This window comes from Mandrillus leucophaeus, unplaced genomic scaffold (assembly GCF_000951045.1).
Source record: "Mandrillus leucophaeus isolate KB7577 unplaced genomic scaffold, Mleu.le_1.0 Scaffold436, whole genome shotgun sequence".
NCBI classification, from domain to species: domain Eukaryota; kingdom Metazoa; phylum Chordata; class Mammalia; order Primates; family Cercopithecidae; genus Mandrillus; species Mandrillus leucophaeus.
Window position 1 is genome coordinate 756,088 of NW_012104654.1, and position 8,540 is coordinate 764,627.

Here is an 8,540-nt window from a genome sequence, read left to right on the forward strand (position 1 = left end):
ATTCTGTTATTAAAGAAACTAAGGTTTTTTTCTTTAAATGTTGAGTGTGCATTAGTTTTGGGTGGCTAATTATGACTCCTCTTCAAAGGATTTGACAAATTTGTGAATATTTATGACCACTTTTTAGGGTAGTAATTTTCAGTTTGTTATAGTTAACCTGGCAGATAAAAAGGCATCCCTCTTTTACTAGCATTCTAGTGTTAGCATTCTTCATTGCTTTGTGGCAATGAAAGAGAAAGGGGCAAAGAGCTGATGAACATGAAAAAAGTTCTACTTTTAAAGACATCCACATTCAAACAGATGAGATGGTTTTGCCTTTCAAATTAGCAGTGTTTTTTTTTTTCTTTTAAGAATCACAGTGGTGACGAAGGTGTAATGAGGCAAGCACTTGCATAAGCTGTTGGTAGACTGTAAATTAATACCTTTCTGGAATGTACTTTGTGGAGTTTTCTTCTCCCATAATTTAAAAAATGGCTTTATTAAAGTATAATTGACATATAGTAAACTGCATATATTTAAAGTGTACAATTAGATCAGTTTTGACATACACACACACACACACACCTGTGAAACCACGATCAAGATAATGAATATATCTGTCACCTCTAAAAGATTCCTCTGTCTTTGCTTTTTCATCTGTCCTCTAAAAACCACTGATCTATGGCACACATAGAAAAAGTATTAGGAAAGATATTAAATACTAATTTTGTGTGAGATATCCAAATAATTATTTTCAGAATCCTTAATGAGAAGCTTCATCTTGCTCTAAATATAACTATAAGATATAAAATTGTATTCTTGAAGTGGCTACATGCAATTCTTTTATTTTTTTAATTTTAATTTTTTGTTTTTTAAAGATGGGGTCCTGCTGTGTTACCCAGGCTGACTTCAAACTCCTGGGCTCAAGGGATCCTCCTGCCTCAGCTTCCCAAGTAGATAGGACTGACTACAGGTGCAAGCCACTGTGCCCAGCTCAATTCTTGATTGAGGTGTTTTATTCAGTTCTCTGAATTCTCAGTAGTTACCATTGAATAGAAACTTTCTTTACACAAAGGTGATGAAACAGTTTAGAACTTTTCAAAAACATTCAAAAATTGAAAATGTTATATATACATAACCTAACAACTCTTCTTGTCATTGACAAAATGTGATGGTATTTTTTTGTGATAATACAAGTGGACCTCAAATACAATTGAAGTTTTCATATCGAATATTTCCAAATAACAATGACATTCCAATTTATAGAATGTTACGCATTGTGAAAGTTGTCACCCTGCAACTAGCTTGGACATCTCTAAGCAAATAGAAGTTTCTGTAGGATAGAGATTTGGGGCATCTACTTGGAACTCTACCTACGAGGAGCTGGCATTCCTCAAATCCCAACTGACTGCACTTTTCCATGAAATTACCCAGCAGTTATGATGGCCAGTGGCTCACTCAGCTGCGAGCCACTTAGGTAGCTGGCGAGGTGACCAGACACAGCCTTGTCTTCACACAGCACATCACAACAGGGCAGCAAAGGACAGATCTCTCTCATACTCTTTATTCATAGGGCCTGAGAGGTAGACCATCAAGACTCCAGCCTGTTTGGGCTACCTTCTAGGGAGACCTAGGTGTGGAGCTTGCTGGCCAGGAGGGCAGTAACTACCCAGAAGACAAGAGATGGCTATCTCTTTGTGCACTTGTAACCCATTTTTGCACACGGGTGTGCCGTGACTCACTGGTGGATCCAAAAAAAGCTGAAGCCTACATTTCCCAGAGTCCCTTTCAGCTTGAACTCCAAATGTGACTTAGCTTCCTCCATGCAGATGTACCTACTTGAAACTGGGAAGGCCAAATGAGATGGAGATGATGTTTCTGCCAACAAACAGCCACAGAGCATTTAATTTTTCTAGAATAGCAATAACAGAGACCCCAGGGTGTGGTGTGGCAGGACAAGGAGCGTCCATTTTGCTGGTGGAGATTGTGGCTAAAGTAATGTGGCTCTGGAGCCAGCAATGGGTGGCATGTTCATGACTTTCCAGCTTCCAGGCTATAAGCAGAGATAGCATCTCTTCGGGAAAGCCAGTTCTGTGATGGTGTTCTGGGAGTCATTCCTGGAAGTCAGACTAAAGGCTGCTCCTTCAGCTCTTCCATTCATCTTGTAAAGCAGGAGGCTTCTGTGCGTGGCCAGAAACTAACAGAAGCACATTGTGTCTAAACTAGGTTACAGTGGTTTCTGTTACCAGCAAGTAAATCCTGATTGATAAAGATACTACAATATGTGCACATATATATGTTACAGAATCAAAAAAAATTGGATACTTTGCTTTAAAAGTTTGTGTATTTTGCTTTTAAAGAATTTCCCTCAGGGCCGGGCACAGTGACTCACAGCTGTAATCCCAGCATTGTGGGAAGCCAAGGCAGGAGGATTGTTTGAGCCCAGGAGTTTGAGACCAGCCTGGCAACATGGCAAAACCCCACCTGTACAAAAAATACAAAAATTAACTGGGTGTGGTGGCATGCACCTGTGGTCCCAACTACTCAGAAAGCTGGGGTGGGAGGATCACCGGAGCCTAGGGGGTCGAAGCTGCAATGGGCCAAGATCATACCACCGCACTCCAATCTGGACAACAGAGTGAGACCGTGTCTCAAAAAAGAAAAAAAATTTAGAATTTCACTCAGGGTTACAGACACTTGATGTTATGCAGACCCACTAGGAACACCTATGTATACTGCCGGCTGGTTTTACGTGTCACCCCACCCTGAGCAGGTTTCTCTAGGCAGTAATAAAGCTTCCGAGGCAGAGGAAGGGAGAAGCCAACACACCTGCCTTTATTTTCCATTTGTTCTCCTTGCACCCAGTTTTCACCGCACTTGCCCATACTTTCACTACAACTCTGTCAGGCTCCTCTCAGGCAATCTCTTTACACCAGGGGCCACCTAATCCTGAAGAGGGAAGGGAAGATAGCGTCAAACTTTCACCCAATTATTTCAGGCAATCCATTTCTCTCTCTTTCTCTCTCTCTCTCTCTTTCTTTTTTGCTTAAAAAATGCAGAATAGAAGAAAGACATGTAATGTATTAAATGTATAAATAGAGCTTTCACCTTGTCATAACTTTTAAGTTAAATTAGACAAAGAGCCAATGCTATTCTATTCGAGGACCTTTGAAGTGCTCAGATGTTGCTTATACTCATCAGAAAAATATTCCTTCTATCTTATTAAATGTGAGTCCTGAAGAAAACCTAGTGTTAAAGAAAATCAATTAAAGATAAATAAAACAGAGGGGCAAAGCCCCATTCACCAGCTTGGGTTCAGATGAAGTTCCCCCCACGGCCCCTGCTCCTGTGCTGTTGCAGGCTGTTGTAATGGGGGTTCCACGTTGTGCAGGCCACAAGCCAAGCCTTGGATGTACCTGCTTTTTACCCAGCTGCCCCAGGGCAGAGCTCTGCACAGACCACAGTGCCTTAAGAGAGGATAATAACACCCCTCAGTGTTTTCCTTAGAGTGCTCCATGCGCTACAGCCATTTTTCAAAGCATCCCCCAGGCCGGGGTTAAGGCAGAACAGGTTTAGCTCAGTAACATTTCTTGAGTGATCTTGTAAATGAATAGCTTGAAAGAAAAACAGCAACTAAGCAGTGCGGTCACATTTTTTGAGAATACAGAGGCAAAATTACTTGTGAATGTACTTGCTCATTTTTCCAAAGGACATACTCCGTACACTTAGAAGTATGTCACTCACATGGGGCTCTTCGTAGCAACACAACCCGAACAAGATATTTCTGAAGCTCATCTTTAACTGTGATTTGATATCATCTTGATTTTCTTAAAATTTTTTTAAGTTGTGATAAAATATGCAACATAATATTTACCATCTTAACCATTGTTAAATGGACAGTTTGGTGGCAGTGAGTACATTCACATTGTTGTGTAACAACCACTATACCATCCAGCTCCAGAATCTTTTCAACTTGCAAAACGGAAACACTGACACATTAAACAGTAACGTTCATTTCCCCTTTCCCCCAGTGCCTGGCAACCACCATTTACTTTCTGTCTCTGTGAATTTTACTACTCTAGACACCTTATAGGTGGAATTGCTCAGTATTATCCTTTACTGAGTGGCTTCTTTCAGTTAGCATAATGTTTTCTGGCTCACCCGTGTCATGGCGTGTGGCAGTATTTCCTTCGCCCGGGCACTTTGGGAGGCCAAGATGGAAGGATCACTGGAGGCAGGGAGTTGAAGACCAGCCTGGGTAACAGCGCAACACCCCCATCTCTACAAGAAAATTAAAAAGGCTTGAGCCCAGGAGATTGAGCCTGCAGTAAGCCATGATCATGCCACTGCACTCCAGCCTGGGGAAAGAGTGATACCCTGTCTCAAAGAAAAAAAAATTTCCTTCCTTTTAAAGATGGAATTATATTCTATTGTATGTATATACCACATTTTGTTTATCTGCAGATGGGCCCTTGGATTGTTTCTACCTTTTGTATCTGTGTGTGTGTGTGTGTGTGTGTGTGTGTGTTTCTAGAAACTTTTTATTCTCCTGAGTGTTAAACTGTTTTAAGTGTTTGGTTTTTCATTTCTAGAACATTTTCCTATCCTAAAGTTTATCTATCTAGTGATCTATCATCTATCATTTTTCCTAAGGATCTTTACTTGTTTTAATGAAGTACAATATATGTTATCATAGTATATTTTATGTTCCCTCATATCCTTTCACTGTGGATTTAATTTTTAGAAATAACAAAAAGTCTCATAGGGCAAATTCATTAAGCTGAGTGGGTGATTAAGTTAACAATAGCAATGACCATGTATTAGGTGCCTACTATGTGCCAGGCACTGTGCTAGCAGTTCACACCCATTATTGAGTCTTTACCACACCCCTGTCTGGTGGTCATTAATGATTACTAATATTCATTTTATAGATGAATAAACTGATACTCAGGGCCTTAACTGCCTTTCCTAGGGGTGCACAACTAGAAAAAAGGCAGAGCCAGATCTGCACCCAAGTCCTTGTGACCCCAGAGCTCATGCTTGTATCATCGCACCAGTGTTACTCAAGCTTTCCTGGTGATTACAGTCACATGTACTTGACAAAACCACAAACTGCTGGGCCTGTCCCAGCAATACTGAATCAAAATTTACAGAGGAGGGACCTGAGAGATTACACTGCTTGAACAGCTTGGTACTGGGGAACCAGAGATCAACTCCAGCCCTTCTGTTAGCTCTTAGTGGGCTGGTCAGCTGGATCTAGAAGCCAAACTGACAGCAGGCGGATTAACAAGAGAAAAAATGTATAAATTTTACTAGTTTTACATGTACCTGGGGGATCTTCACAAGAGAGCGAAGTCTGAAGAAGTGACCAAAGTAAGATATACTTTTTAGACAAAGAGTGATACATTTGAGAAGAAACAACAGGAGAAAGAAAATCTGGCTAGGACAGTAAAATTTTCTAGGGGAGTCACAGGAGATATATGAGGGGGTGTAAAGCAAGTGGAAGATAGAGGTTATTTTGTTCATGCGTTTGTTTATTCAGGTTCATTGCAGCCTCCAAGTCTCCAAGTCTCTGGTGATAAGGCCTCTTTTCTCACCCTGGTATGGATAAATCTCAGGGCCTTAGAAGAGTATCCATCCCAGAGGATTCTTTATCTGTTGCTCCATACAGGAAGAGACAGATCAGCTCTGCCTTTCTGAAACTAGAATTTCTCCATTGTTTTCCATTAGAAATAATCAACATACAAATTTTTGGATGGCACATCCTTCACTCCTCCAATGGTATCTACCGTATTTTTGTGAAACATATAACAAGCTTCTAAGGTAATAAGATTAGGTTGTGCAGATCACAAATAGCTCTGGAGGCAGTTCCTATAGCAGAGTCTCAATTGTTATGAGCATTAGCTATTGGCATGATAGAATAGGCTTCAAAGTGACTTCTTTGAAGGACAAGATTTACTTGAATGTTCTGCTTTAGAATCATTAAAATGAGCAGCCTCACTGCCATGTGGGCTCTGCGCACAGTAAGATTAAGAGAGACAGCATTTTACAGTGAAAAGAGTAAGTCAACCCTGGTTTGGGATCTGGATAAATCTCTTCTCAGAGCCTTAGTTTCTTCATCTGTAAAATGGATTAATACCCAATTTGAAGGACTATTGTATATATTAGAAATAACTATGTATGCCTTGTCATGTAGTAGATGCTCATAGCAGTTCTTCTAATAACGAAGCAAAGTTACGTTGTGGTGTACGGTAAATGTGAACCACTCCTCAGCAGTCATCCTTGTGTGCTAAGCTAGTGGACCAGGATTTCCAGCTAAAGTAGATGTGGAACCGAGTCTTGAAAAATGTGTGTAGAGAAGCTTCTATACTTTTCTTATGTGGATGGCGGTGGCGAGGGGGCGGTGGCAGGTGCGGCTGCAATACTTAAAAAGGAATTCTATTGTGGCAATAAATGAATATGGCAAGAAATGAGTGTGGCAAGAAATGAATGACAATGGCCCCTAGGTGGTGCTGAATCATCATTTGAGTGCAAGCCGGACACTTGGTATTTGCGGAGGTGACTTCCCTCTGGTTTGAATTTCAAATAAGAGCAGGACAGCTCCCTGGGATGTCTGGGAAAAATGACCAGACAGAAAAGAGTCTTTTCACTAGGAGCGGGTGCACAATACTCTTGCCCATGAGGCCCTGTCGGGTCTTGGGTTTGCTTTAGTTGGAAACAGGAAGAAGGGTCAGGCCAACTTGTATTCATTTGCTGAGAGCTGTTGGAGCCGTGACTGATTCTGACAGATCAAATACCATTTATAACACTCCTGTGGGGAACACTTTAGCCAGGGAGGTTAGTGCTAGCCCCTCCAGAGACTAAGTATGTTTGCGGGATGTGAGGACCCCTGAAATATACAAATATACATGTTAATGAATTTTAACAAAAATAACCCATTATTGTTTTCTGTGCAACACTGTGCATTTCTTAGCTACACCTGTCCTTTCCAACCTCAATTGCTGGGCAGCCTATTTTTCTTTCGGCATCAGAAGCGATAGCATCTGGGAAGTGAGTCTGATGAATTCTGCCTGGCAACCAACATCTTTCCAACTGCCAGATCCTGGGGGAAGAAACGGAGATGCTCTGGAGCTGGTTCAGGGCCAGAATGCACCTGTCCTTGAGGACCTGGTGATGGGGGAAGGAGGCTGGCCAAATGCAGAACTTCTGAAACTCCACTTCCTGAGTTCATTTCCATTTTGGCAAAATGTGACTTTGGTTTCCAAGGGAAGAGTTTGCATGTATTAAAATGCCTCAGTGGCTGAAGTTGCTTTGTGTCCTCCACGAAAGCCTCCTGCCATCAATTCCCATCTCCCAACACATTTTCAACTGTGGTGTTTTGGGAAGGTAACCATAGCAACTAATCTTATTCAGAAATGACTGGACCTAGGCAGTAAACGGCGAGGTAACCCCATGGTAATTTTCAGTGGAAACCCAATATTGATTCTAACAATTGTACAGGCTGAGCACTGTTAGCTGTTTACTAAGCTCTGTTCTCTTTAAGACATTTGATTCTCACAACAACCCTATGAGGTAGTCATCATTATCCTCTTTAACACTCGAGAGTTGGCCCATGGTTGTACAGCTAATTAAATCTGCTGGACCCTGAAATCAGTTTTTTCTCCTATACAGACCTGCCTTCTGAGGAAAACTGGAGAGATGCCTTCCAGTGTCTATTCTGCAGGTAGTAAAAGTGAGTCACAGAGTCCTGGAAATTGTTCAAGGCAACAGCAGAGCTGCAGATCCTCTGCCCTAATCCCACTGATGCCTTTCTGTTATATGTAGAGCTTTAGAGCTCTCAAGATTATCTCATCTATTGCTCACAGCAGGTCTTTGTGATGATTATATCTATTTATAGATGAGAAAACTGAGACATGAAAAGGTTAAATGGCATTTCTCAAGGTCACCAATTACTATATTGAAGAATAAGAAATAAAATCCGTTTCTAATTCTCTGCTGCCTTACTAGATGTGGTGCTTTAAAAATATTTCATCCACTTATCCCTTTCAGAATGTATTAGGTACATTAGGTGCCATATATTATGTGTGGTTGACAAGATTTTCAGGATTAACTTTAATTCATCAGAGATAAACTTTATATCTAATGGGATCATCTTTATGGAAATACTGTTTATGAGTATAAATGTTTTTATGTGAGAATTATATATTCTAATGAATCTTTAAAAATCCATAGTTCGTGTGTTATAGATGCAAGATCATAAATTTATCTCTGTAAATTGCCTAAGATGATGATAGAGAAGGGTGTTATGCTTAAAATTTTTAGCAATGTAAAAGCTACAATAGTCTCAAGAGAAAAATGATCTGTAATCTTTAACAGAGCCACCTGCCATGCATAGGGCCCAGAGCATGGAGAGGAAGGATGAGGGCATGACCCCAATCCCAGAGGGCATGTTCGGTGGCTTAGATTTGTTCACTTAATGGGGTAGAGACACAACTCACAAAGTGACACCCAGAAGCCTAGACTCCAAGTTCCTTTGAAAGCTTGATGTAGACCCTTCAAAC